Source organism: Salvelinus sp. IW2-2015, linkage group LG26 (genome assembly GCF_002910315.2).
Source record: "Salvelinus sp. IW2-2015 linkage group LG26, ASM291031v2, whole genome shotgun sequence".
NCBI classification, from domain to species: Eukaryota; Metazoa; Chordata; class Actinopteri; order Salmoniformes; family Salmonidae; genus Salvelinus; species Salvelinus sp. IW2-2015.
In genome coordinates this window covers 17162610-17188295 of record NC_036866.1, presented here as the reverse complement: position 1 = coordinate 17188295, position 25686 = coordinate 17162610, and the positions used below count along the sequence as shown (strand labels likewise).

Genomic DNA, 25686 nt, shown 5'->3' with positions numbered 1-25686 from the left:
AAGAGCAGAGGAGAGATAAAGAGCAGAGGAGAGGAGAGATAGAGATGGAGAGAAAGCAAAGGAGAGATATAGTGAAGAGAAGAGTAGAGGAAGATGGAGAGGAAGAGAAAGTGCAGAACCGGTTCCAGTCCTCATCATCATCCATCTCCCCAGCCCATTCTAGGTTGATGATGACAAAGGTTAAGACAACGGGATTCTAATATCCCATAACGTTTTGCGAAAATGGGACCAGCTTTGCAAGTTAGCAACGGCACTAGTAGTTATCAACAGCACTGGTCCAATGAATTTGTTTACTTTCGAACGCTGCCACATGGAATTACAGTATTACGTTGTCTTAACCTTGTCATCTTCAACCTAGAGCCCATTCCCCACAGCAGCAGACTGACTCCTGACCTCTGCATCGGAGGGGTGGGTGACAGATGGCAGGATCAAGTGGAGAGTAAAACACCAGTTGTTTTATCAAATAGTAACCCCGTGTCTTATCCAGACTCAACTAATAATAATCCTCAACAGTGTGGATGATAGAAAAAATATCACTGCATTGTGCAAGAGCTGACACATACCATCATCCTCTCTATCTCTGTATCTAACCCACAAATACATGTGGCACACAGACATGCAAACCACAGTGACACATCGCATAAACTGTATGAACCATAGGAGGAAGGGGAGGACCATCCTACTCAGTGAATTTCATAACAATTCAAATAGGGAAACATTACAAAAGTTGATACGAGAATAAATTATACAACGAGCAAAGTGACGATGCTGTGTGTGGCTGCTATGAAAGTGAACTGTGTGTGCGGGTGATCATGGGTGTATTCATTCCGCTGATTCTGTTTTCCTTAAATGGAAGCAAACGGAATGAAACGGAGATGGACCTACCTGAATTTGTCCAAAATAAACCTTTGTTTTAGAACAGAACATTTTGCAACTGTTTGGACTAATGATAACATCCAGATCAGCTAGATGCAGGCAAGAGTGTGCAAGGCGTTACTGAATGTGTCACTGTCACCTTGATTACTCCAATTTGTCTCTCGACCTGTGCACCTACGTTATGAAGTTTAATTTGTAGGCTAGGTTTTAGCAACCCCATGATGGGTATAGGGCAAATTTTTCTATCATGTAGTAGCCTAAACCTATCGATGTTGAACTGGGTGAACGGAATATGAATGACAGTCATCCAATTTACAGTAATAGAAAAAAGGCCATGCTCATAACAAATTGTCCCTCCCTAATATTAAACAGCACCAACAGCCACTGGTATGAACAGTATTATATCCTATCCTATGCATACTTTTAGTTTCATAGACATATTTGCACATACACAAACATAAAGCATACACACACAAACACTACAGATGTAGGAAATGTGTATTTGAGTTTTAAAAAGGCTTCTAAAGTTTGTAATTTCCACRTTGAAATTTGAGACTTGATTTGCCTTAATGAAAAATGTCAATTTATTATAATCCGCATAAACAATTCACATTTCCTGTTGCTGCTGGATTATTTTCCTGCTGTAGCAAACTGGCTCAAATTAAGATCCTACTGTCAGGACCCGGTGCGAGAAACAGTCACTAATAATCGTCAGAACCCAGAAGATGAGGCAGACACAGCAGTACTAGAGATGGTGGTTTAATTAAAGAACAAAATCTTCAGGCAAAGAAACTAAATCCACAATGTCCAAAAATAAAGCCAAAAGGCACAAAATGGAAATCCTCCAAAATACAAAAGAAACTCCACAAAGTGGTAAAAAACAGCAGGGAAAAACAAACCTCAAAAGACTACTCAAATAATACACAAGAACTAAACCAGAGAACCTCTGGAAAATCCAACAAGARAAATATCTGAATAAAACAAGGCTTGGGCTGGGGCTGGGTGCTAACTTACAAACACTGAGCAAGGAACTGAGGAACACACAGGGTTTAAATACTAACAAGGGAATGACCTACAGGTGCAAACAATAATTAGAGCAAGAAAAACAAAAGGTACAAAAAAGGTGCAATGGGGACAKCTAGTGACCAAAACCCGAACAGTCTTGGCCAAAACCTGACACCTACATCTGTAGTTTTCTTAGAGATATAAATACACAGTCACACAACCAAACACAGAAGAACACTCACAGAGAGGAGTTTTGCAGTCAGAAACAATATTTTATTTTATTGATGTGTTTGCTCTGCTGGGTCTACTGCTGCTGATGACAGGGAAGACAGGGCACCACTGTAGCCCGCTGTGCCCATCCCTGGTGCTACGTGGCAGGATGCTGCACCTACAGTACCTACAGTATGACCAGACCAGGACTGAATGTGATGACCTCTGCCTGAACACACTACTTGTGCTTGGCAGAACACAATGTGAAGTATGCTATAGTCAGAGAGATTTTTTTTATTTTATTTTTTACCGTTATTTTACCAGGTAAGTTGACTGAGAACACGTTCTCATTTGCAGCAACGACCTGGGGAATAGTTACAGGGGAGAGGAGGGGGATGAATGAGCCAATTATAAACTGGGGATTATTAGGCGACCATGATGGTTTTAGGGCCAGATTGGGAATTTAGCCAGGACACCAGGGTTAACACCCCTACTCTTACGATAAGTGCCATGGGATCTTTAATGACCTCAGAGAGTCAGGACACCCGTTTAACATCCCATCCGAAAGACAGCACCCTACACAGGGCAGTGTCCCCAATCACTGCCCTGGGGCATTGGGATATTTTTTAGACCAGAGGAAAGAGTGCCTCCTACTGGCCCTCCAACACCACTTCCAGCAGCATCTGGTCTCCCATCCAGGGACTGACCAGGACCGACCCTGCTTAGCTTCAGAAGMAAGCCAACAGTGGTATGCAGGGTGGTATGCTGCTGGCATTAAGCACAGTATGAGATGGAAATCTTTACCTGACCCTGCAGTTTATAGTAGTGCTTACAGTAATACTTCTCAAGCCAGTAATGCTTCTGCAGCCACTAAGACCACACACCAAGACACACCCACATGAAAAAATACTGTAGTATTACGATATTTATATAGTATTCACTGTAGTGTTTTTGCAGACTTTACTGTAGTATTTCACTATAGTGTTTTTATTTTATTATCTTTGACATAAAAGTAGGGTATTTTTCCTTGAGGAAACATATTGAACAAATACTAAAAGAGCAAATTATCCATAACCTGTAGGTAGATCGGACTGGAGTCTGAACGAATCGTTCAGTGCTTCTGCTCTTTTCTATAACCCATAGGGAACATAACAAATGATCTATACTTGGCATGTAGGTTTGTCACTTATGGGTAGCACAAGTTGGGATAAGGAGGAGGGGAATAGGCACGGTATATGCAAATTAAATACTGTAGTATTACTTTAGTTAAAAAGCTGTCGTGTTTTTGCTGACATTACTGTAGTATTTACTGCACAGTGTTTTGGTGGATAATGCTGTACTATTTACTATAGTATTCTACACTACACTACATAATTCTATAGTAAGAACAAAACATGATTGAGGAATACTACATTGTAGAGTATAATATTCTACAGTATACTACAGTTTTCTATAGAATTCTATAGTAAGTACTCTAGTATTATATAGTAAACTGTAGTATTTTTTTAATGTGTGGGCAAACGCACTCATGCACATGCGCACACGTACAAACACAGACAGATAACCATGTGCACATACACACACACACACACACACACACACACAACACACCACACACACACACACACACACCACACACACACACACACACCACACCAATGCCCTGACCTCTGTTAGGTAGTGACACTGAGAGAGCCCTCCTGTCCTCCTGCTCTTCACTGTCTTTACATGACTAACAACTTTTATCTGTTGTTTACTGGAGAGAATCTAGGAATATACTGTATCTTTCCGTTTTGCAGGAGGCTCCGGCGATGTTGTGTAAGATGTATCCCCCGCTGAGCAGGGTGGTATCTGTTTCATCTAGCTAGCCAACCATGTGTTTGTTTTGGAGTTAAACATGACTCTGATAATCATCTTTGCCATCTTTCATAAAGGACCCAAGGGGCCTTCCTGCCTGAAAAATACACACTCAACTGAAGCAAAACCAATCTCAGAGAGATTCACCAGTTTGCTTCCCAGACAATGGGGATGAACATGACAAACGACTGGGGTGCCTGCCTCAACCACTCCCCATGGATCTGTTTACCAAATGTCCCTCTCCATTGGATCAATACTGATAACGTCAAAGCACCTGCTACCATGAGTGGGTGAATGTGTTTGTTTGTGTGTGCCTGTGTGTGTGTCTGTGCGTGTGTCTGTATGTGCGTGCATGTGTGTATGTGTGGCTGTTTGTGTCCATACGTGATAGAGCGGACAAATGAGTGATATACTGCTAAGTATCCAGTGACCACAGAGACCGATGTAGCCCATCCAGCTGGCTGTGGTGGATTCCTTCTGTTTCATTATTAACGGTGCCGAATAGTGGAAAGTGTATGAGTGTATGCTGCTGCTACATTGTGAGTAATGACCAGAGGCACCGGCAGCACTGTATATGCTGAACAAATGTCTGTGTTCAGGGCATAGAACTAAAATAGACCAGTAGGATCTGAGAGAGTTGCTGTTTCCCTCTTCTCAGAGCGAAGGAACTTCTCTGGATCTCTTTCTCTTTCCTGTAAGCTTTGAAAGTTGCCTCCCGTTCATCCTTCACTGCTGAACCAAACCAGGAGTGTCTGCCAGAGCCAGCCAGTGATGCCACTCCGAGCACGTTCAAGGGATTTTGGTTGTCATGGTGACCTAGTCACATGCACCTAGGAACTGTACTAGCGTTGCCTGTCGGCGTCTGGTGGTGAATGTTGCCCACCTCCAATTCTCCTACCACACACGTTTGTGTTAAATCTTTACACAACACAACTGCACCCTGGATCAAACACACACACACACACACACACACACACACACACACACACACTGCTGTAAATATACATAAAGCTCAATAAATATTGTACACACACTGGCAAACACACACACCTGGTCACAGATACAGGTACCTTTTAAAATGAGAACAAACAAACAATCTAATAACCCTGAGCCTGAGGCACAGCGGTAGAGCATGCAAGTGTAATTCAAATCTACACACCAACAGACAGACATACTGTACACTCTGATGCAGTTACTCAACTGTCTGTAACAGACCCCTGTCTAGTCTGTCCTCATGTGTGGTATAAATAAGCATTTCTTATTCTTAAATGTCATAAGATTGGCTACTACTATTTGACTAAGTCCCTATGTGAAAAGCGGACTGAAAACAATCACTACCAGTTATTTGAAAGCCTCATTAGACAACCCATCATTATGCCTTTCCAAAGCCAGAAAGCGTATTGGCCAGATAAGAATATTTTGCCAAATGCTCTGAATATTGTATTATATGAGGGTCAGTCTATTAGTGTTTTGTTACTGATGGATTTTCCATTGGCAGATTAAGTTGTGTCTGGACAAATAGTCTCAAGCGTTTTACCCAGCAGCACTAGTTGTTGCTTTATGCTGGTAGAAGACGGTCAGAATGGGTCATTTGTTACGTTTTTCAGTTTCTCCACCCTCTCTCCCCCTCTTTCATTCATCACCCTTTCTATTACAGACAGGACTGTGTGCTCTGGGATGAGTGTAATTTGGGATTTAATACTGTTAGAGGAAATGGATAATGCCATCACTATTACCACAATGAAATCATCACTATAACTCAATCAGCCCGTCCTGCCACCTGCTTTTTAGTAAGGAACAATCATTCCTCACGTTTCCCTTGGTCTATGTTTGTGTATGTTTGTGTTAGCAAGTGAGAAAGACAAACAATCCAAAATAATCCAGAATGACTAAATTGGTTAACTAATGTTAGTGTTACTGAGTAGGTATACAGTAGAAATGTACCATACAAAGGGTTACCAAGAAGAAAAGGGGATGCGTGAGAGAAAGCGAGGAAAAGAGAGAGTGAATCCTGGAATATCATACAGTAGGGCTGTGGAGTATTACAGCTGGCCTATGTATAAAGAGGCCTCTTTGGCTTGGCATGTACTCACATGGGGGATTACAATGATGATTCAGAATTACCCAGCATGCCTCGGGGCTGTGGCCCATATGGGCTCATACTGCCACAGGGCGGCTGCCCTAAATATCCTTTCAAATTTAGATCATGCTGGATCAATAAGAAGGAGCTGATGTGCCATCATACACTACACTACATGCTACGTAGCCCTTCTGCTGTGCCTCTACTGCACACTGACCTCCCCTCTCTCCCTGTCCTGACTCATGACCTTTGACCCCTCCCCCAGCCACACAGCTGGACCCACCCCTGAGCCTAGACACACTCACTCACACATAACATGTAGACACAGGCACACTGTCGCCACACACACACACTGCTGCTACTGTCTATTATCTATCCTGTTGCCTAGTCACCTTACCCCTACGTATATGTACAAACGAGGTGGTTCGAGCCATAAATACTAATTGGCTGACACTATGGTACATCAGACCGTATACCACGGGTATGACAAAACATGTATTTTTACTGCTTATGTTGGTAACCAGCCTATAATAGCAATAAGGCACCTCGGGGGTTGTGGTATATGGCCAATATACCACGGCTAAGGACTGTATCCAGGCACTCCGTGTTGCGTTGTGCGTAAGAACAGCCTGTGGTATATTGGACATTTACCACACCCCTTGGGCCTTATTACTTAAATCTACCTCAATTTCGTCACACACCTGCACATTGACTGTCACGCCCTGACCATAGAGAGCCTTTTTATTCTCTATTTTGGTTAGGTCGGGATGTGACTAGGGTGGGTAATCTAGGCTGTTTTTTTCTATGTTGGCCTGGTATGGTTCCCAATCAGAGGCAGCTGTTTATCGTTGTCTCTGATTGGGGATCATATTTAGGCAGCCATTCCCCACTGTGTTTTGTGGGATCTTGTTTTTGTGTTGTTGCCTTTGAGCAATAAATTGACATCACGTTTCGTTGTTTCTTTATTTTGTCTTGTTCAAAGTTTCACTTCAATAGATATGTGGAACCCAGATCATGCTGCGCTTTGGTCTGAGTATGCTTCCAACAACGATCGTGACATTGACTTGGTAATGCTATCCCATGTATATAGCCAAGTTATCATTGCTCAATGTGTATTGATTCCTTGTGTTACCATATTTTTTAAATAATATTATTATTACATTTTTTATTGTCTTCTGCATTGTTGTGAAGGGCCTGTAAGTAAGCATTTCATTGTTAGTCTGTTTACGAAGCATAAGACAATTAACATTTGATTTGATCATTCTCATTCTTTAACTTCTTGACGCTAAGGARGCAGAATTTTTATGTTTGGAAAAATAACGTTCCCAATGTAAACTGCCTATTTCTCAGGCCCAGATGCTAGAATATGCATATAATTGACAGATTAGGATAGAAAACACTCTAAAGTTTCCAAAACTGTCAAAATATTGTCTGTGAGTATAACAGAACTGATTTTGCAGGCGAAAACCTGAGGAAATCCAACCCGGAAGTGGCTCTTATTTAGAAAAATCCCTGTTCCATTGCCTGCCTATCCTCCATTTCAAGGGATATCAACCAGATTCCTTTTTCCAATGGCTTCCACGGGTTGTGAACAGGCTTTAGACATAGTTTCAAGCTTTTATTCAGAAAAATTTGCGAGATTTATCAAAACGCATCAGTGGATGGCCAGGTGTCCTTTGATTAGTTCATGCGCGCGAAAGTTGTTGCTCRACATTTTCTTTCTCTCTAGTATTGATAGTTTACCGTCCGGTTGAAATATGATCGATTAGTTATGTTAAAAACAACCTGAGGATTAATTATAAAAAACATTTGACATGTTTCTATGAACTTTACGGATACTATTACGAATTTTCGTCTTCCCTTCATGACTGCTGGATCCTGTTGATTTCTGAACATAACGCACCAACCAAATGGAGTTTTTTGGATATAAGAATAATATTTATTGAACAAAAGRAACATTTATTGTGTAACTGGGAGTCTCGTGAGTGCAAACATACGAAGATCATCAAAGGTAAGCGATTAATTTTATTGCTTTTCGGACTTTCGTGACCAATCTACATTGCTGCTAGCTGTTCGTAATGTTTTGTCTAGTGATCGATAAACTCACAAACGCTTGGATTGCTTTCGCTGTAAAGCATATTTTCAAAATCTGACACGATAGGTGGATTAACAACAAGCTAAGCTGTGTTTTGGTATATTTCACTTGTGATTTCATGAAAATAATTTATTTTTTATTTTTTATTTTATTTGGTGCTCTGCAATTCAGCGGATGTTTACGAAAATGATCCCGTTAAAGGGATCCGTGCGCCAAGAGGTTAACCCCCACGCCCAAACTGTACCACAAAAAATACTCCAGCTTCCTCTTTCTGTAAACATGCAGCCTACTCCCCTGCCCTTGAAATACTTTCACAGGCAGACATATGGGCAGACATCATGTATTCTCACATTCGTTRCAGTAACATAGCAAATCTGCACACAACACACACACACAAACAAATAGAGAGTGATCCCATCACTAGTTCATACCCTGCCTTGGTTTTCTACAAACATATATCGATTGGTTGTCGCATTGATTTGTTCAATATTTGTCATGATCTGAAATGTCAAAACTGTTTGTTTCTGTCTGAGAACTTGCATACAGTGAAAACAAATACATTTCTATTCATAATACCCATAGGGCAAATATGTATTTGTGTGGAATGCAAGCCAGTGTTGGACTAAAAGCCAGCCACGCCTCGAAAAGAAAGCCAGCCTCGGAATAAAAATGTTGTGGCGTTTGCACCATTCCTGCAGGTTTGAAGGCAATACAGCTCAAATGCYCCATGTCATATACAGTAGGTGTGGAACTTGAGAGAGAGTGTGATATTTTCTGGGGTTGTTCAACCAGTGCATTGTAGATGTACTGTAAGTCATTGTAAAGAACTTTCACAAAAAAGCTGCACACAGAGATCGTCTTTCCATTTCTATGGTCTTTCCAAACTAAACCAACTGCCATTCGAAGGAACTACCATTTTTTGAAAGATCCCATTAGCAATGGGATATAGCCATATCAACACATCAAATTATGAAATGGTAACAAGTTACTCAGTTACAGTGATATAGAGAGGAGTGACAAAAGGTGAAACTCAGGAGAAAACACAGGTGGAGAAAGAACAGACAGAGATAGATCACAGGTTCACTTAATCACTGAAGTGTGAAGTGAAGGTTGCCACGTAAACTGCCCAAAGTTCAGGCAACAGCTAACAAAGGTGAGTAGACCCCCTAGGAGAGGAGAGAGAGACAGTATAGAAGAGGGAGATAGATGGAGAGAGAGACATTTAGTGTCTGTACCTTTTCCACTATGGTACATCAAGCAGAACGTATAAACATTCAAGGACCCCGTAAACACACTCCAAAGAGAGCACTACTATGTCCTACATGCAATACAGCAGCCCTCATACAGCCACTCTCTAGGCCTGCGTGTATCTGAGACAGCAGGCAGTCTGCTACGTGTCCCACCGCCCTAGCAAACCCCATCTCTAATCACAGTACATGCCAACAGAGTGTAGTAGGCTAATTAAACCGACACCCCACCGCTCCACACACACGCATGTACAGAACACAGAAGACATGCCCACCCTGCTTTTTGAGGTCAGAGCGTGGCCTCTATGTAATGAAAGACAATCTGACAGGTTAGGCAGGGTGGAGGTGTGTTGGGATAGATGGAGCCCCACACAGACCCAGGTCCCACACCTCTCTCCACCAGAGCTGGTCCACCAGACCATCTGGGGGCCTCCCAAGCCCACAGCACCACCCAGAGCAACCATACAGCACCATAACTACACACTCACACAGACCAGCAGCTGGCAGCATACTGCACCAAATGACACAGCTCTGCTCTGGCTTTGTAGAAGAGAGGATGATATGAGGATGGCACGAGGATGGCATGGGTCAAGCCTGGCAGTGTGGGTGGCTGAGTGCATGGACGAGTGGACGGCAAAGTCAGACAGGACTAGTTGAGGGCTGGTGGTCACACACACATGCACATGTGCACATAGCTAAAACACACACACACAAAAGATGAAGTGAACAAAACTCAAATCCTCCCCCTCTTGTGTCAGTCATATTTTCCTCTCTACTGGCGGAGGACACATAATCTATCCATGTTCACACAGTCTGTTCACACAACACTGCCAACACCAGACAAGTCTCGCCCCTCCCTCCCACATAATATGAACACACATTCTTTGAACTGGATTAAACACGTCAGTGCTAGAGGTCAATTAGTATAAGTAAACCTGAGTATATCACTGCTGAGTAAATCCCACCATGCCACTCTACTAGAATAGTTTGAGTGATATTTTTAGCAAATGAAAATCCTCCAGCAAAACCATAAAAAAAAAATCCTTCTGAATACAGTGAGAACCAAGTTATACAGAAACTGACCTCTAACATCCCCWAGTCCAAAACCCCTAAATGTTTCTGAATGGATGGCTTCTTCCTTACCGACATGACAGGACATTTTCCACACATACACTACACTTCTGTCCAATGTTCCAACTCTCTGAGCTCAGGCCTTACATTTCAAATCCCTAAAAGCTGTGAGCTATGAACAATTGTTTTTGACTTAATCTGAAGAAATACAATTTTAGAGCACACATCTTATATACTGTCTGTGATCATCAATTGAACTCCAATGTGTAAGCTGTTGTTCCTTCCCTGTGTGTGCTTTAAGCGTTCACTCTGAATGACGTCCGAGATGTCTGTAGTCTTTTCTAAATGCCATAGAATCAGAGGGGTCATGTGCAGCTAATAGAAGAACTTCAGTAAATCCTATGTTTTTTGTTAGGCCTAATAGGCTGACCACACCGCTTGCGTCGCGTGCGCGAGCGTTTCAAAATAAATGTAGAAATCTATGTTATTACATTATTGCACCCACACTGCTCGTGCGCGCCAACGAGCGTCTGCGTTGCCAAGGGCTAAAATAGAACTCCTTTCTATTTCTGACGCAGATCACGCTGCAAGTCCTGCCTCTCCCATCTCCTCATTGGTTTATAGAAGCAGGTACCCATGTGCCATCTCCTCATTGGTTATACCCACGTGGGTGATTGAAAGACAAACTGTGTTGCCGGTCGGTGTAGTAATACTATGAAAGTTTAGATGCTAATCACCATATAAGTTCAAAAATGAAAAAGCCTGGAAGGAGGAGATGACTAGAAACGATTCGGTTGATCGTTTTATGTGTGGATTAATTGTCGGAGTAGAGGACCTTGTGCATTTCAGGTAAAATAACAACTCAATGTTTATATCCCAGGACAAATTAGCTAGTTAACAGCAAGCTAGCTAAAGAGGACAAATTAGCTAGCAAGTGAAAGCTAACTAGCTAAATTTCCATAAATGTTTAATGCTTTTTGACCTCTCCCCAAATTAATGTAATTGGTTCAGAGTTTGTTTTGATATTTTAACCTGCTTGTCATGATCGCGTTTGGTGTAGGGGGACAAAATAAATGTATGCACGATGGCGTACGAAGGCGCACGTGCGCAGCCGGTTTGGGTTCCGTGTAAGTGTTTAAAGTGAGGTTTGGAGATTGTGTAACTACTTGGATCAATGAAGAATTCTACCTCAGTATTCAATCAAATCTAACTGAAAAATATTTTTTGCATTAGCTTGTCCGAGCTAACATGTCTTATGCTGAAAAGTGGAGGCAATGAGAGGAGTATTTCTGCCAGGCATTTTTACATGATCTATTTATGGGATTTAGTTTGCTATGTCAATACTGTGACATGGGTTAGATTAAATTGAGCCAGCTTTGCTGTGTTTTGGACCACCACACTTTGTATAATAACACACCCACAGGACCACACACCACTGGCCATGCTGGCAGACAACCTAACCCAGGCACTATGAATGGAAACAGACAGATGGCAAGGAAAGGGAGATGATAGAGACAGACAGAGAGGGACAGGGTTGTATGAGAGAGGAGAAGGGAGAAAGTGATGGAGAGATGAAGTTAAAAAATAGACAGATTTTCAGAATGTACTAGATGAAAGGGAGAAGGTAGAAAGTAGGCCTACAGATAGAAAGATAGAAAAAGGGAGAGAGAATCTTGTCAACTTGCTCAGTGTCATAAAAAGTGAAAGCTGTGTAGGTCTAGAATGGCAGAGAGCCCCACCCTCTCATTGTGTTCAGTCACAACCTTTGGTGCCACGACTGTAGAGGTTCACACTTGGACCAATGTCGTATCACTGCTCTTTTGCTAAAAGCATTCGTTAGACAATGCCTTTGATTACTGTGTGCAGCCTCTTGCTGAGAAAATCGACTGCTTGGCAGCATACACAATTCTCTACGAACCTTATTTCTCACTCCCAACGATAGAGCATTTAGTTGTACCGAATTGTGACAATGTATTCAGCCTCACACTTGATAGCACTTAAGGGCTCCATGCACCCCATCCGGAGCAGCACAGACAAAAACCAGGCAAAATACCTATGTATTGAAGACTATTGTATAGAAATACGACAGTGACATTCATGTTTTTCTGTCATCAGCCAGGCACTATGAATGGAAACAGACAGATGGCAAGGCACTCAGCTTGATCAATTTATACTTTTAATATTGAATAGATATGGGCCTGTATTTTCTTTTACACATATATCACATTTGGCCATCTGTGCTGTAATAATGCTAATTCATAAGCACATCATAGACAAATCCTGTCCTATACCCAGCCAACATATCCAGGTGGGCCACACCTGGGTTTTATATGGACTTCAACTGGGCAAGGGCCAAATGGTTATCTTAGGTGGTACCCATATGGGGTTATAGTGTGGGTCCTGAATTATTTTCTATGGGTTGAAAGTGAGCAATCTGGTGTTATTTGTTCAGGAATAATGACTGTGACCCAATCAGGTTAACCATTTGGGTCACAAACAGGCAAACCCGTAGGTACAAAATAGGCACTGAATCTATTTGAAATGGGTTGTAAGTGGGCTTTCTGATGTAAATATTGTCAGGGATTGTCTATGGGACACAGTTGGGCATACCATCTGGGGCAGGCATGAGAAAACCATATTATATTATGCTTGTGAAATTCCTCAGCAAATATGCTGAATGACCTGGAATATTCAAATCCATTCAAGAACCAATTTTTAAAAAAACTAAACAGCCAATATGCTAAGTGAACTAGCAGATTCAAATCCATTCAACATCGTTTTTGCCTAAACAGACACCAGTGGGTAGCCTGGGTACTAGTCTTTGAGTTAATCCACTCCCTGTTCTCCATGTCATGTGCCAAAGAAATGTAGCCTTTACAAGGAGTGGCAAGGAGTGGAATGTTAGCTAAAGAGACTGGTACTCAGACTAGCTAGTGGGTGCTGTCACACATCTTTTGAAGGGCGCATGCGCATTCAATATTTTTAGGAGGGAGGGGCACATGACTGAATTTCAAATTCAGGCACTAAACGTTGGAATTGTATACAGTGCCTACAGAAAGTATTCACACCCCTTGACTTCCCCCCATTCTGTTGTGTTACAGCCTGAATTTAAAATTGATTCAATTGAGATTTTTGTGGAAGTGGAATTTTTTTTTCTCGAAATTTCTACAAATGAATAAAAAATGTAAAGCTGAAATGTCTTCAGTCAATAATTAGTTAACCTCTGTTATGGCAAGCCTAAATCAATTCAGGAGTAAAAATGTGCTTAACAAGTTACATAATAAGTTGCATGGACTCACTCTGTGTGCAATAATAGTGTTTAACATGAATTGTATATGACTACCTCATCTTTGTACCCCACACATACAATTATTTTTAAGGTCCCTCAGTCGAGTAGTGAATTTCCAACACAGATTCAACCACAAAGACCAGGGAGGTTTTCCAATGCCTTGCAAAGAAGGGCACCTATTGGTAGACAGGTAAAATTAAAAAACAGACATTGAACATCCCTTTGAGCATGGTGAAGTTTTTAATTACACTTTGGATGGTGCATCAATACAGCCAGTAAATACAAAGATACAGGCGTCCTTCCTAACTCAGTTACCGGAGAGGAAGGACACCGCTCAGGGATTTCACAATGGTGACTTTAAAACAGTTACAGAGTTTAATAGCTGTGATAGGAGAAAACTGAGGACGGATCAACAACATTGTAGTTACTCCACAATACTAACCTAATTGAAAGAGTGAAAAGAAGGAAGCCTGTACAGAATACAAATATTCCAAAACATGCATCCTGTTTACAACAAGGCACTAAAGTAATATTGCAAACAATGTGGAAAAGCAGTTAACTTTTTGTCCTGAATACAAAGTGTTACGTTTGGGGCAAATGCAATACAACACATTACTGAATATCACTCTCCATATTTTCAAGCATAGTGGTGGCTGCATCATGTTATGGGTATGCTTGTAATTATTAAAGACTAGGGAGTTTTTCAGGATAAAAAGAAACGGAGCTAAGCACAAGCAAAATCCTAGAGGAAAACCAGGTTCAGTCTGCTTTCCACCACACACTGGGAGATGAATTCACCTTTCAGCAGGACAATAACCTAAAACACAAAGACAAATCTACACTGCTGCTTACCAAGAAGACCATGAATGTTCCTGAGTGGCTGAGTTATAGTTTTGACTTAAATCTACTTGAAAATCTATAGCAACACCTGAAATAGTTGTCAAGCTATGATCAACAACCAATTTGACGGCGCTTAAAGAATTTTGAAAAGAATAATGTGCAAATGTTGCACAATCCAGGTGTGGAAAGCTCTTAGAGACGTACCCAGAAAGACTCACAGTTGTAATCGATGCTAAAGGTGCTTCTACAAAGTATTGAATCAGGGGTGTGAATACTTAAGTAAATGAGATATTTCTGTATTTCATTTTCAATAAATGTGCAAATATTTCTAAAAACATGTTTTCACTTTGTCATTATGGGGTATTGTGTGTAGATGAATGAGAAAAACATATATTTAATCCATTTTTAATTCAGGCTGTAACACAACAAAATATTGAATAAGTCAAGGGATATGAATACTTTCTGAAGGAATTGTATGTCCAGGCAAGACAACAGGAGCTGGAAATCGAGCTGGAAATCTACAGAGTGATTCGACCAGTAAGTGGTACTGACTAAAGTTAATATTTGCTTGTGTTGTTAGCTAATTGGTTTTGGTATTTTATGTTGCTGTCTGGCTGCAGAGTCATTATAGCTAATGTTAACTAGCTAGCTAGACTGACAAAGTCCTGCAATAAGAAAACTCTACATAGTTGTGTTGTGTGGTTGTGTGGGTGTCATATAAACTCAGCAAAAAAAGAAACGTCCTCTCACAGTCAACTGAGTTTATTTTCAGCTTAACATGTGTAAATATTTGTATGAACATAACAAGATTCAACAACTGAGACATAAACTGAACAAGTTTCACAGACATGTGACTAACAGAAATGGAATAATGTGTCCCTGAGCAAAGGGGGGGGTCAAAATCAAAAGTAACAGTCAGTATCTGGTGTGGCCACCAGCTGCATTAAGTACCGCAGTGCATCTCCTCCTCATGGACTGCACCAGATTTGCCAGTTCTTGCTGTGAGATGTTACCCCACTCTCCCACCAAGGCACCTGCAAGTTCCCTGACATTTCTGGGGGGGTGGGGGGGAATGGCTCTAGCCCTCACCCTCCGATCCAACAGATCCCAGACGTGCTCAATGGGATTGAGATCCGGGCTCTTCGCTGGCCATGGCAGAACACTGACATTCATCCTGACATGGAGGGTCATGTCAGGATGAGCCTGCAGGAAGGGTACCACATGAGGGAGGAGGATGTCTTCCCTGTAACACACAGCGTTGAGATTGCCTGCAATGACAACAAGCTCAGTCCGATGATGCTGTGACACACCGCCCCCAGACCATGATGGACCCTCCACCTCCAAATCGATCCCGCTCCAGAGTACAGGCTCATTCCTTCGACGATAAACGCGAATCCGACCATCACCCTTGGTGAGACAAAACCGCGACTCGTCAATGAAGAGCACTTTTTGCCAGTCCTGTATGGTCCAGCGACGGTGGGTTTGTGCCCATAGGCGATGTTGTTGCCGGTGATGTCTGGTGAGGACCTGCCTTACAACAGGCCTACAAGCCCTCAGTCCAGCCTCCCTCAGCCTATTGCGGACAGTCTGAGCATGGATGGAGGAATTGTGCATTCCTGGTGTAACTAGGGCAGTTGTTGTTTCCATCCTGTATCTGTCCCGCAGGTGTGAGGTTCGGATGTACCGATCCTGTGCAGCTGTTGTTATCCGTGGTCTGCCACTGCGAGGATGATCAGCTGTCCGTCCTGTCTCCCTGTAGCGCTGTCTTAGGCGTCTCACAATACAGACATTGCAATTTATTGCCCTGGCCACATCTGCAGTCCTCATGCCTCTTTGCAGCATGCCTAAGGCACGTTCACGCAGATGAGCAGGGACCTTGGGCATCTTTCTTTTGGTGTTTTTCAGAGTCAGTAGAAAGGCCTCTTTAGTGTCCTAAGTTTTCATAACTGTGACCTGAATTGCCTACCGTCTGTAAGCTGTTAGTGTCTTAACGACCGTTCCACAGGTGCATGTTCATTAATTGTTTATGGTTCATTGAACAAGCATGGGAAACAGTGTTAAAACCCTTTACAATTAAGATCTGTGAAGCTATTTGGATTTTTACGAAATATCTTTGAAAGACAGGGTCCTGAAAAAGAGATGTTTCTTTTTTTGCTGTGTTTATAGGTATGCCTGCGAATGCAATTCTCAATTCAAATACATCCACAGTGCAAACAGATTTTCTTTGTTGTTGGTCAAATTAAATAATAATTGTATTTTGTTGAATTTATATAACAACATTCCAACCTTGTTTTTGTCTTCCGTCTGTTTTCTGTAAACAAGTGCTGTAACATGGAGATATGGCCGTGTGGGAACACTAACCATATAAATGTGTGTAGTAATTTACGTTTTTGAATTGTTTTATTTCTCGTTGGTATGAAAGATACGTTCCTTATGTTTCCAAAACAGAACCTCAAGCAATGAGAGGTCATTTTTAGAGCATGCGTCGGGGCTCTAAACAAAACTACCCCGGTCAGAAGATAATATCGTCAATAGACGCTAAAGTGGTTAGCGTATCTTCATAATGTACTGTCTTTGCTGAAACTAACACAAAACAAAACTGAAATGAGAAAAGTTGCCTCCTACACTAACTGAAATAAAATACACTACTGTTCAAAAGTTTGTGGTCACTTAGAAATGTCCTTGTTTTTTAAAGAAAAGCACATTTGTTGTCCATTAAAATAACATAAAATTGATCAGAAATACAGTGTAGACATTGTTAATGTTGTAAATGACTATTGTAGCTGGAAACGGCTGAATTTTTATGGAATATCTTCACAGGCGTACAGAGGCCCATTATCAGCAACCATCACTCCTGCGTTCCAATGGGAAGTTGTGTTAGCTAATCCAAGTTTATCATTTTAAAAGGCTAATTGATCATTAGAAAACCCCTTTGCAATTATGTTAGCACAGCTGAAAACTGTGTCCTGATTAAAGAAGCAATAAAACTGGCCTTCTTTAGACTAGTTGAGTATCTGGAGCATCAGCATTTGTGGGTTCAATTACAGCCTCAAAATGGCCAGAAAAAAAGCACTTTCTTCTGAAACTCGTTAGTCTATTCTTGTTCTGAGAAATGAAGGCTATTCCATGTGAGAATTTTTCCAAGAAACTGAAGATCTCGTACAACACTGTGTACTACTACCTTCACAGAGCAGTGCAAACTGGCTCTAACGAGAATAGAAAGAAGAGTGGGTAGGCCCCGGTGCACAACTAAGCAAGAGGACAAGTACATTAGAGTGTCTAGTTTGAGAAACAGACGCCTCACAAGTCCTCAACTGGCAGCTTCATTAAATAGTACCCGCAAAACACCAGTCTCAACGTCTACAGTGAAGAGGCGACCCCGGGATGCTGGCCTTCTAGGCAGAGTTACAAAGAAAAAGCCATATCTCTGTCCAGTGTCTGTGTTCTTTGGCCCATCTTAATCTTTTATTTTTATTGGCCTAGTCTGAGATATGGCTTTTTCAAAAGACCAATTAGTGGAAAAAAGAATCAGACTTGGGATGCCTGTGTAAATGCAGACATAGGGACCCATGTTGTAGATCACATGGGTTTGTCCATGTCTGGCCCAAAAGGATAATCCAACTGGGTACAAGTGAAGATTAACATTTAGAGTCCTTGGATAAAGACCAAAATGTTGCACTAGATCAGTAGCCTAAATGCTTAATGATGTTTTCTTTTCACAGCTACCTATGAATAGGCCCGAATCAAACTTAAAAGGGCAGAGGAGATTTCTGATCTGCAGATGGACTCAGAAATGGATGAAGAAGAGTCAGGACCTGACAATGGTAACATGGCAACAGCAACACTACCTGAGGGGGCTGATTACACTATGAATACTGTCCAGGATGTGGAGGCGATGGAGTAAAAGTAACCCAACACAGCTTTCCTGAATGGAGTGGTAGGTGCTCTGAAAGGGATGTTTTACAAAAACAAAGTATTGTAGTATGTTCTTCATTAGTCCACTGTTAATGCAATCCCCAAAATTGTGTTTTTTAGCAATCAAGTTTTCAAGATAGATAGAGCACTTTCAGTACAGAGCAAAAAGTGTGATGATGATGATGATGATGATGCAAATTATATGCAAATTAGCAAAATGATCATTGCATATAATTTGCATCATCATCACTATTTTTTCTCTGCACTGCAGTGTTTCCCAATAATGGTCCTGGGGACTCAAAGTGGTCCACTTGTTTAGTTTTTTCCTAATGCTCACACACTTGATTCCACTAAGCAACTCATCATCAAGCCTTTGAATTGAATAAGGTATGTGAGTGCTAGGGCAAAAACAAAAATATGCACCCCTTTGGGACCAGGATTGGAGAACACTGCTGTACTGAAAGTCCTCTATCTTGAGAACTTCACTGCTGGCATGCACATTTAAAAAAATTGTTTACAGTGTGTGGAAACCATGTCTGCATTTGTAATTTGAGCGAACTATCCCTTTAATCTGAGTTCCTGCATTGCATTTGATCTGACCATGTGCTATAAATAAACATGTATTTATTGTATAAAGAAAACTGTTTTTGTCATCTCTTAAATCTCTTAAGAAAGCTTGCTTTGGCAGCAGCATCTAGGGCCTGCATGGAGACTGAGAACAAACTCAGGTTTGTTTCAGGTGGTCAGCCCAACTGAAAATCACTTATTGTCCTTATAGATCTCACTACACACCCATCCTTTACCCAGATGTAACCCATTTAGGTAAACCATTAGGGCAACGTATGAAGCCCAACCTTAAACCACATCAAGCCCAACATGAAAACAACATGTGGGGCAAATGCGAATGCTGAGGGCAAAACCTTGTGTGCGTGCACCTTGTGGTTATCCTACATGTGGGGCCAAGAGTTAATCATTCTTTAACACACCTGGGCTAAAACCTAGGGCCCATATGGGTTATAACTAGGGTTGCACATTTTGGGGAATATTCAGAGGTGGAATCTTTCTGTAGGAATTAACAGAAATATATGGGAATTATCAGGAATATATGGGAACTAACATAAATATATGCAAATTAATATTAATACCATTTAAATATAGATGTTTTTTGCATTGGATATATTTACCATATCATATGGAGACAGAAACATAAACCTTTTACCTTATCATAGACATAATTGCAAATGATTAAATAAAAAACTATTTAGTTACGAATTTAACTTTAATTAAATGAGTTGACTCTTCACATGGGATGATTTCACTGAACAACAAAAGAAAGAGAATATTGAATGATCCCCATCGAATCTCCAAAAAAACGTTTTCAACATACATCTGTAAAAGGATAGTCTAGAAACTAAATCTTTGGTTGTCTTCCTCTCAGGCTTCCATGTCTTCTCCCTGGACCTCCTCAATGTCCACCTCTTGAAAATCAGACTCTGAGGCCTCATCTTCACTCTCACTTTCCACCTTGTTGAAGATGGCTGAAGATTGAAGATTTTTCAACCCTTGTATTGGTCAGCCTGTTGCGTGCTTTGGTGTGTGTGTTCCCAAACAAGGACCAGTTGCACTCTGAGGCGGCTGATGTTGGTGGGATTTGGAGGATGATGGAGGCAACAGGGGAAAGAGCCTCAGATTCACAAAGTCCCTTCCACCAGGTGGCTTATGAGATATGTTGGCATGACTGCCATATTGCATCTCCATCCCAAAGCCCTTGCTTGGAAGTGTACTTCGCCAGACTGCCAAGAACCTTGCCCTCATCCAGGCCAAGTTGGCGAGACACGGTAGTGATGACACCACAGGCCTTGTTGATCTCTGCACCAGACAGGATGCTCTTGCCAGCATACTTGGGGTCCAAAATGTGCGCTGCGGCGTGTATGGGCTTCAGGCAGAAAGAAGTCTTCATGTTTTTTTATGTATTTCAGAACTGCAGTTTGGAGCAACAGTGAAGTGTGCAGGGCAGTATGGATTTCTTCTCTTACATCTGCAATCAGAGTCTGAACATCAGACAGGATGGCATTGTCTCCCTCAATCTGTGCAATGGCTACTGCTATAGGTTTCAGGAGTTTCAGGCTGCTTACCACTCTCTCCCAAAATATATCATCCAGGAGGATCCTCTTGATGGGGCTGTCCATATCAGCAGACTGTGATATGGCCATTTCTTGGAGAGACTCCTTCTCCTCCAGGAGACTGTCACACATGATGACAACACCATCCCAATGGGTGTTGCGGGGCAGCTTCAATGTGGTGCTCTTATTTTCTCACTTTGCTTGGTGAGGTAGATTGCTGCTATAACCATTTCCTTGGCTCTCTTGTAGAGTGTATCCATTGTTTTCAGTTCCATGATGTCCTTGAGGAGCAGATTCAATGCATGAGCAGCACAGCCAATGGGTGTGATGTGAGGGTAGGACTCCTCCACTTTAGAACAAGCAGCCTTCATGTTCGCAGCATTGTCTGTCACCAGCGCAAATACCTTCTGTGGTCCAAGGTCATTGATGACTGCCTTCAGCTCATCTGCAATGTAGAGACCAGTGTGTCTGTTGTCCCTTGTGTCTGTGCTCTTGTAGAATACTGGTTGAGGGGTGGAGATTATGTAGTTAATTATTCCTTGCCCACAAACATTCGACTAGCCATCAGATGATTGCAATACAGTCTGCTTTCTCTATGATTTGCTTGACCTTCACTTGAACTCTGTTGAACTCTGCATCCAGCAAATGAGTAGATAAAGCATGTGTGCTGGGCGAAGAACATTCAGAAATCTCTTGCAATACACATTGGCTGTGAGCATCAGTGGTGAACCAGTTGCATACACAGCTCGGCAAGACATTCATCAGCATTTCTCTGACTACGTTCCTCCATTGAGTCAAAAAAACTTCTGATTCCAGGAGGACGATGACCTGTTGCTATCGATAAGGTGTCTGATTCATAATTTTCACCTCGAATAGAAGTAGAGGGAATTTTGGCAGAGGTTACTTGTTGTGAGCGCTGACGGAACTTTATGCACTTAGCCAGATGATTCTGCTTCTTTGTTGCATTCTTCACATATGATTTGGCACAGTATTTGCAAATGTACACAGCTTTTCCTTCTACATTAGCTGCAGTGAAATGTCTCCACACACCAGATAGTGCCCGTGGCATTTTCCTTTTAAAGATTAGAATTCTTTTTTTTTAAACCTGCAAATACCATACCATGTATAGATAAATAGTTAAACAGTTAGATTAAACAACTTCTTTGTAAGATAAATGTTTTAAAATGAAACATGTATGGAAACAGGTGAATTAACACTCCTCAGTTAGTAGGCTCAATCAAGCTCTAACCCACATGGTAGCAAAAACTAACAAGCAGAAATTGTTAACAAGTTAGAAATTATTAAAATACACTTTGCTGTAGGCTACTATTTCTAGTTAACAAAAAATAAATAAAAAAATAACAAAAAATCATGTATGTCATATAAAATATATTCACCGCACTCGGTATTGTAATCAAAACTTACCAGAAAGCATGTAGTCCTTGGCTCAGACATTGTAGTAACGTGGGATCAATAGCATCTCATTAGTGTGCAAGATCTTGAGAATCAGCTGTACATGGAAGAATGCACTGTGCATGCAGAGGGTTGCAATTCCATTGAATTGGGGATAGTTTAACCAAAATATGCCACAAGACCTAGAATTGCCTTATGTGTATCCCACAAAAAGGTTCACTGTTATAAGCTAACTTTGTTGATGAATTTAAGTTAAATTCCCCAAATTCCAGAGCTTAACTTCCCATGGAAAATTCCTGGGAAAATTCTGAAAATTTACCGGAAAGTTTCCGAACCTTTGCAACCCTAGTTATTACACATTTGCCCACTGAGGTCCCTTAGTGGGCCAACATGGACACTGAGGACAAAACGTTGTGTGTCCTAAGTGGTTATCCTATCTGGGGCCCACATCTTAAAACCATTCTTTAACCCATGTTGGCTTTAAACTTGGGGCCCTTGTGGCTAAGAGCACATGTTGACTGGGTACAGTCTGACTACCTTTTTGGGGTTAGGTGCTTGTGTAAACCTATTTCTGAGGCACGTTCACCTTGCACAAGGAGAATAGGCTACGCTAAACACACACTTATGACAGTCAGCACACAACCCCTTCCTTTGTAGCCAAGCATTTACGAGTTGCAGGTTGTCTTTTAATAACAGGACACACTTGTCAGCTACCAGCATCATCATGCTCCCTCCCTTGTCCTGTCAGCTTTGACTCAGCTTTGAGCGTCTATCCTCAAGAAGGGAAGCAGAGAAAGAAAGAGCGAGAGAGCAAGAGTTTTATTGCCTGACTCTTTTTCCAACCTGGCCTCAGAGCCATACGAAACATACTTTACGTATTTCTGAACATCTCCAAGACGTATGATACCTACTAATGGTCTAGTTACGTTCCGTAGCGTCTAGGAATCCAAAGGTTGCGTGTTCAAGTTGCGTCGGGGACAACTGTTGCATTTTAGCTAACCCTTCCCCTAACCCTTATTCTAAAATTAACCCATTTCACCTAACTACATAAATTATTGTAACCTTTGTCATTGTCACGTTCCTGACCTGTTTTCTGTTAGTTTGTGTATGTGTTAGCTGGTCAGGACGTGAGTTTGGGTGGGCAGTCTATGTTTTCTGTTTCTATGTTGGTTTAAGGGTGACCTGATATGGCTCTCAATTAGAGGCAGGTGGTTTTCATTTCCTCTGATTGAGAGCCATATTAAGGTAGGTGTTTTCACACTGTTTGTTTGTGGGTGGTTGTCTCCTGTGTCTGTGTCTATGTTTGCACCATACGGGACTGTTTCGTTCGTTCGTCGTTTTGTTTGTAGTAAGTACTTGTTCGTTCGTTCTTCGTGTTTCATGTAAGTTCGTGGTCCAAGTCTGTCTACATTCGGTTTGTTATTTTGTTTAGTTGTCAAGTATAGTTCGTTTTGTCTTGTTCAATAAATTCATTATGTCTTATTCCAACGCTGCATTTTGGTTCAATCCATGCTCCTCCTCTTCGGATGAAGAGGAGGAGGAACGCCGTTACAGTCATTTTAGTTCCCCTAACCTTTTACATAAATTTTCCTAACCTTTGTCATTAGTTCTGCTAACCTCCAACATAAATTCTCCACAGAATTCCCCTTTGTTGTTTTGTGCAACAAGCAACCTGGTCTCGGAGAAAGACATATAGATTTCTGATAAGGTACATCATCCAGTTTGTACGCTATTGTACGACCATGCTGATACTATGATACTATACATGCTATAATTCGTATGATATTGTATGACTGCTTTTTCATTCATAATGTAACCTAATGTACTATATCACACTAAATGGCGTGTCACAGCTTTATGTATGACAAAAAAAAGTATGAAAATGTATGCACTTGCTCCTAGAAAATAGCGTCTGCTAAATGACTAAAATTGTAAATGTAAAAACATTTAGTAAATAATTGCCCTGAGACCACGTTGCTTTTTCACCAGGTCAGCCCTGACCAAGAGAGCAGCCTGTGCACAGCAGCTGTGCCACGCCTATCCTTGGAATAAAATCACCATCCCGAAATCAAAGATTGTGTTTCCACTGAATCTGCAACATAGGGGCTAAATCAGTAGTCATGTCCAGTCAACAAAACTAGCCTATTTCAATAGGCTGCAATTCTGTGCAAACAGTGGTGATATATAGGCCTAATAATTCCTTGCAAGCGGTTATTATGACGTCTTATTAAAGGGTACATTTTTCAAACTCGGACCAAGTGACTTTTCCTAGCCGCCTGAAACTAAACGCGTCTGCTAGCGTATTTTGCCATGTTGAGGCAGCCCTCCCCTCAACCATGTAGAAGAGCGAGGTAGGTGTAAACTAGGCTGTACAAAACGGTGCGCGCATAAAAAATATTCGTTTCCATGGGTTTGATTTACTAGACTAGCCTATGTAAAAGAACAACCTCTCTCTCTCTCTCTCTCTCTCTATCTCTCTCTCTCTCACTAACACACACACACACACAATCTGCCTTGAACATTCGATCTTTGGGTCTCATGCAAATACCAGTCAAATCATCCCACGTTGTAGGCATTGAGGTGAAAGACGCGGCATAATAAATATGCTACAAAAAGCACTCATAAAGCTATTACAGGCTGGAGGTAACCTAACCAATCAGGACCGTTTGTGAACGGTTGATAATTCACATGAGCAACGTTCTCAAGATGTTAAAAAAACGCAATATCTTCATTAAACCCAACCCTTTAATGTTCCCTTGCAAACCATGCGATCTWGCATAGCTACTCACTTCTTTCAGATCCCGCAGATTTATTCAAACAGGTGGAACCCTATTTCTCTTCGGTATTCTTCCCATGTGAACCGTGGTAATAACCTCTGATGCTCTGAAATCCACGGTACAGTCCACTTCTTGCCCGCAGAAGCTGTTGGACTACGTGAGGTTCCTTCCAGCACCACCACTCCATGAACAGCTCCATTGACGTCATCACTCACAGGCTCGATGCCACTCCCTTTCATAACGACCACAGCCAATCGCAAGGCAAAGAGACAACCCTTGTTACTTCTCATGACGATCACTTTGGTGCTTGTTGGAGAAATTTGGTTTTATGATATGGTGCTTTCAAGAAAACTATGAATTCCCCCAAAATAGGTCAGTGATCTTCTGGTTGGAAAGTCGGCGCTCTAGAAAGATCCCCGATTTTCCGACATAGAATTCCGAGTTGGATGACCGTCCAAAACATTTTCTCCCAGTTGACTTGAACGCACTGATGTCGGAAGTCGGAGATTTCCGAGCTCCCAGTTCCCAGATGTTTTGAATGAGGCAATATATTGTAACGACCCTGGGATTATAAGCGCGGAAATCGACTCTGCCGCACGAGCATGCATTTGTGGCACAGTCGATAGCGCGCCGGACCTCGGGCTAGAAGGTCGAGGGTTCGAGACCTGCTCCCTGCCGTTTCATTACACTGGTGTCAGAAGTGACCTGACCTTGCATCCACGACAGTGCGTGTGCTTGGCCGGTGAGCGCGTTCCTGTAAAACGTAGAGTCGCAAGCTAGCGCCAGGACGCGCTCTTTGAAAGGAGGGCGTAGTGTAACGACCCTGAGTTTAAATGCCACGGAAATCGACTCTGCCGCACGAGCATGCATTTGCGGCACAGCGCGCCG

General features: G+C 41.8%; 1 protein-coding gene across 1 annotated transcript in view; it reads right to left on the bottom strand.

The window, feature by feature from the left end:
- Nucleotides 1-24966, bottom strand: part of LOC111952175 (sphingomyelin phosphodiesterase 3) — a 55673-nt gene extending 30707 nt beyond the window's left edge. The window contains exon 1 of the mRNA XM_023970727.2: nt 24811-24966. The gene's annotated coding sequence lies outside the window, so the exon portion shown is untranslated. The remainder of the gene's footprint in view (nt 1-24810) is intronic.
- Between the last annotated feature and the right edge of the window lie 720 nt (nt 24967-25686).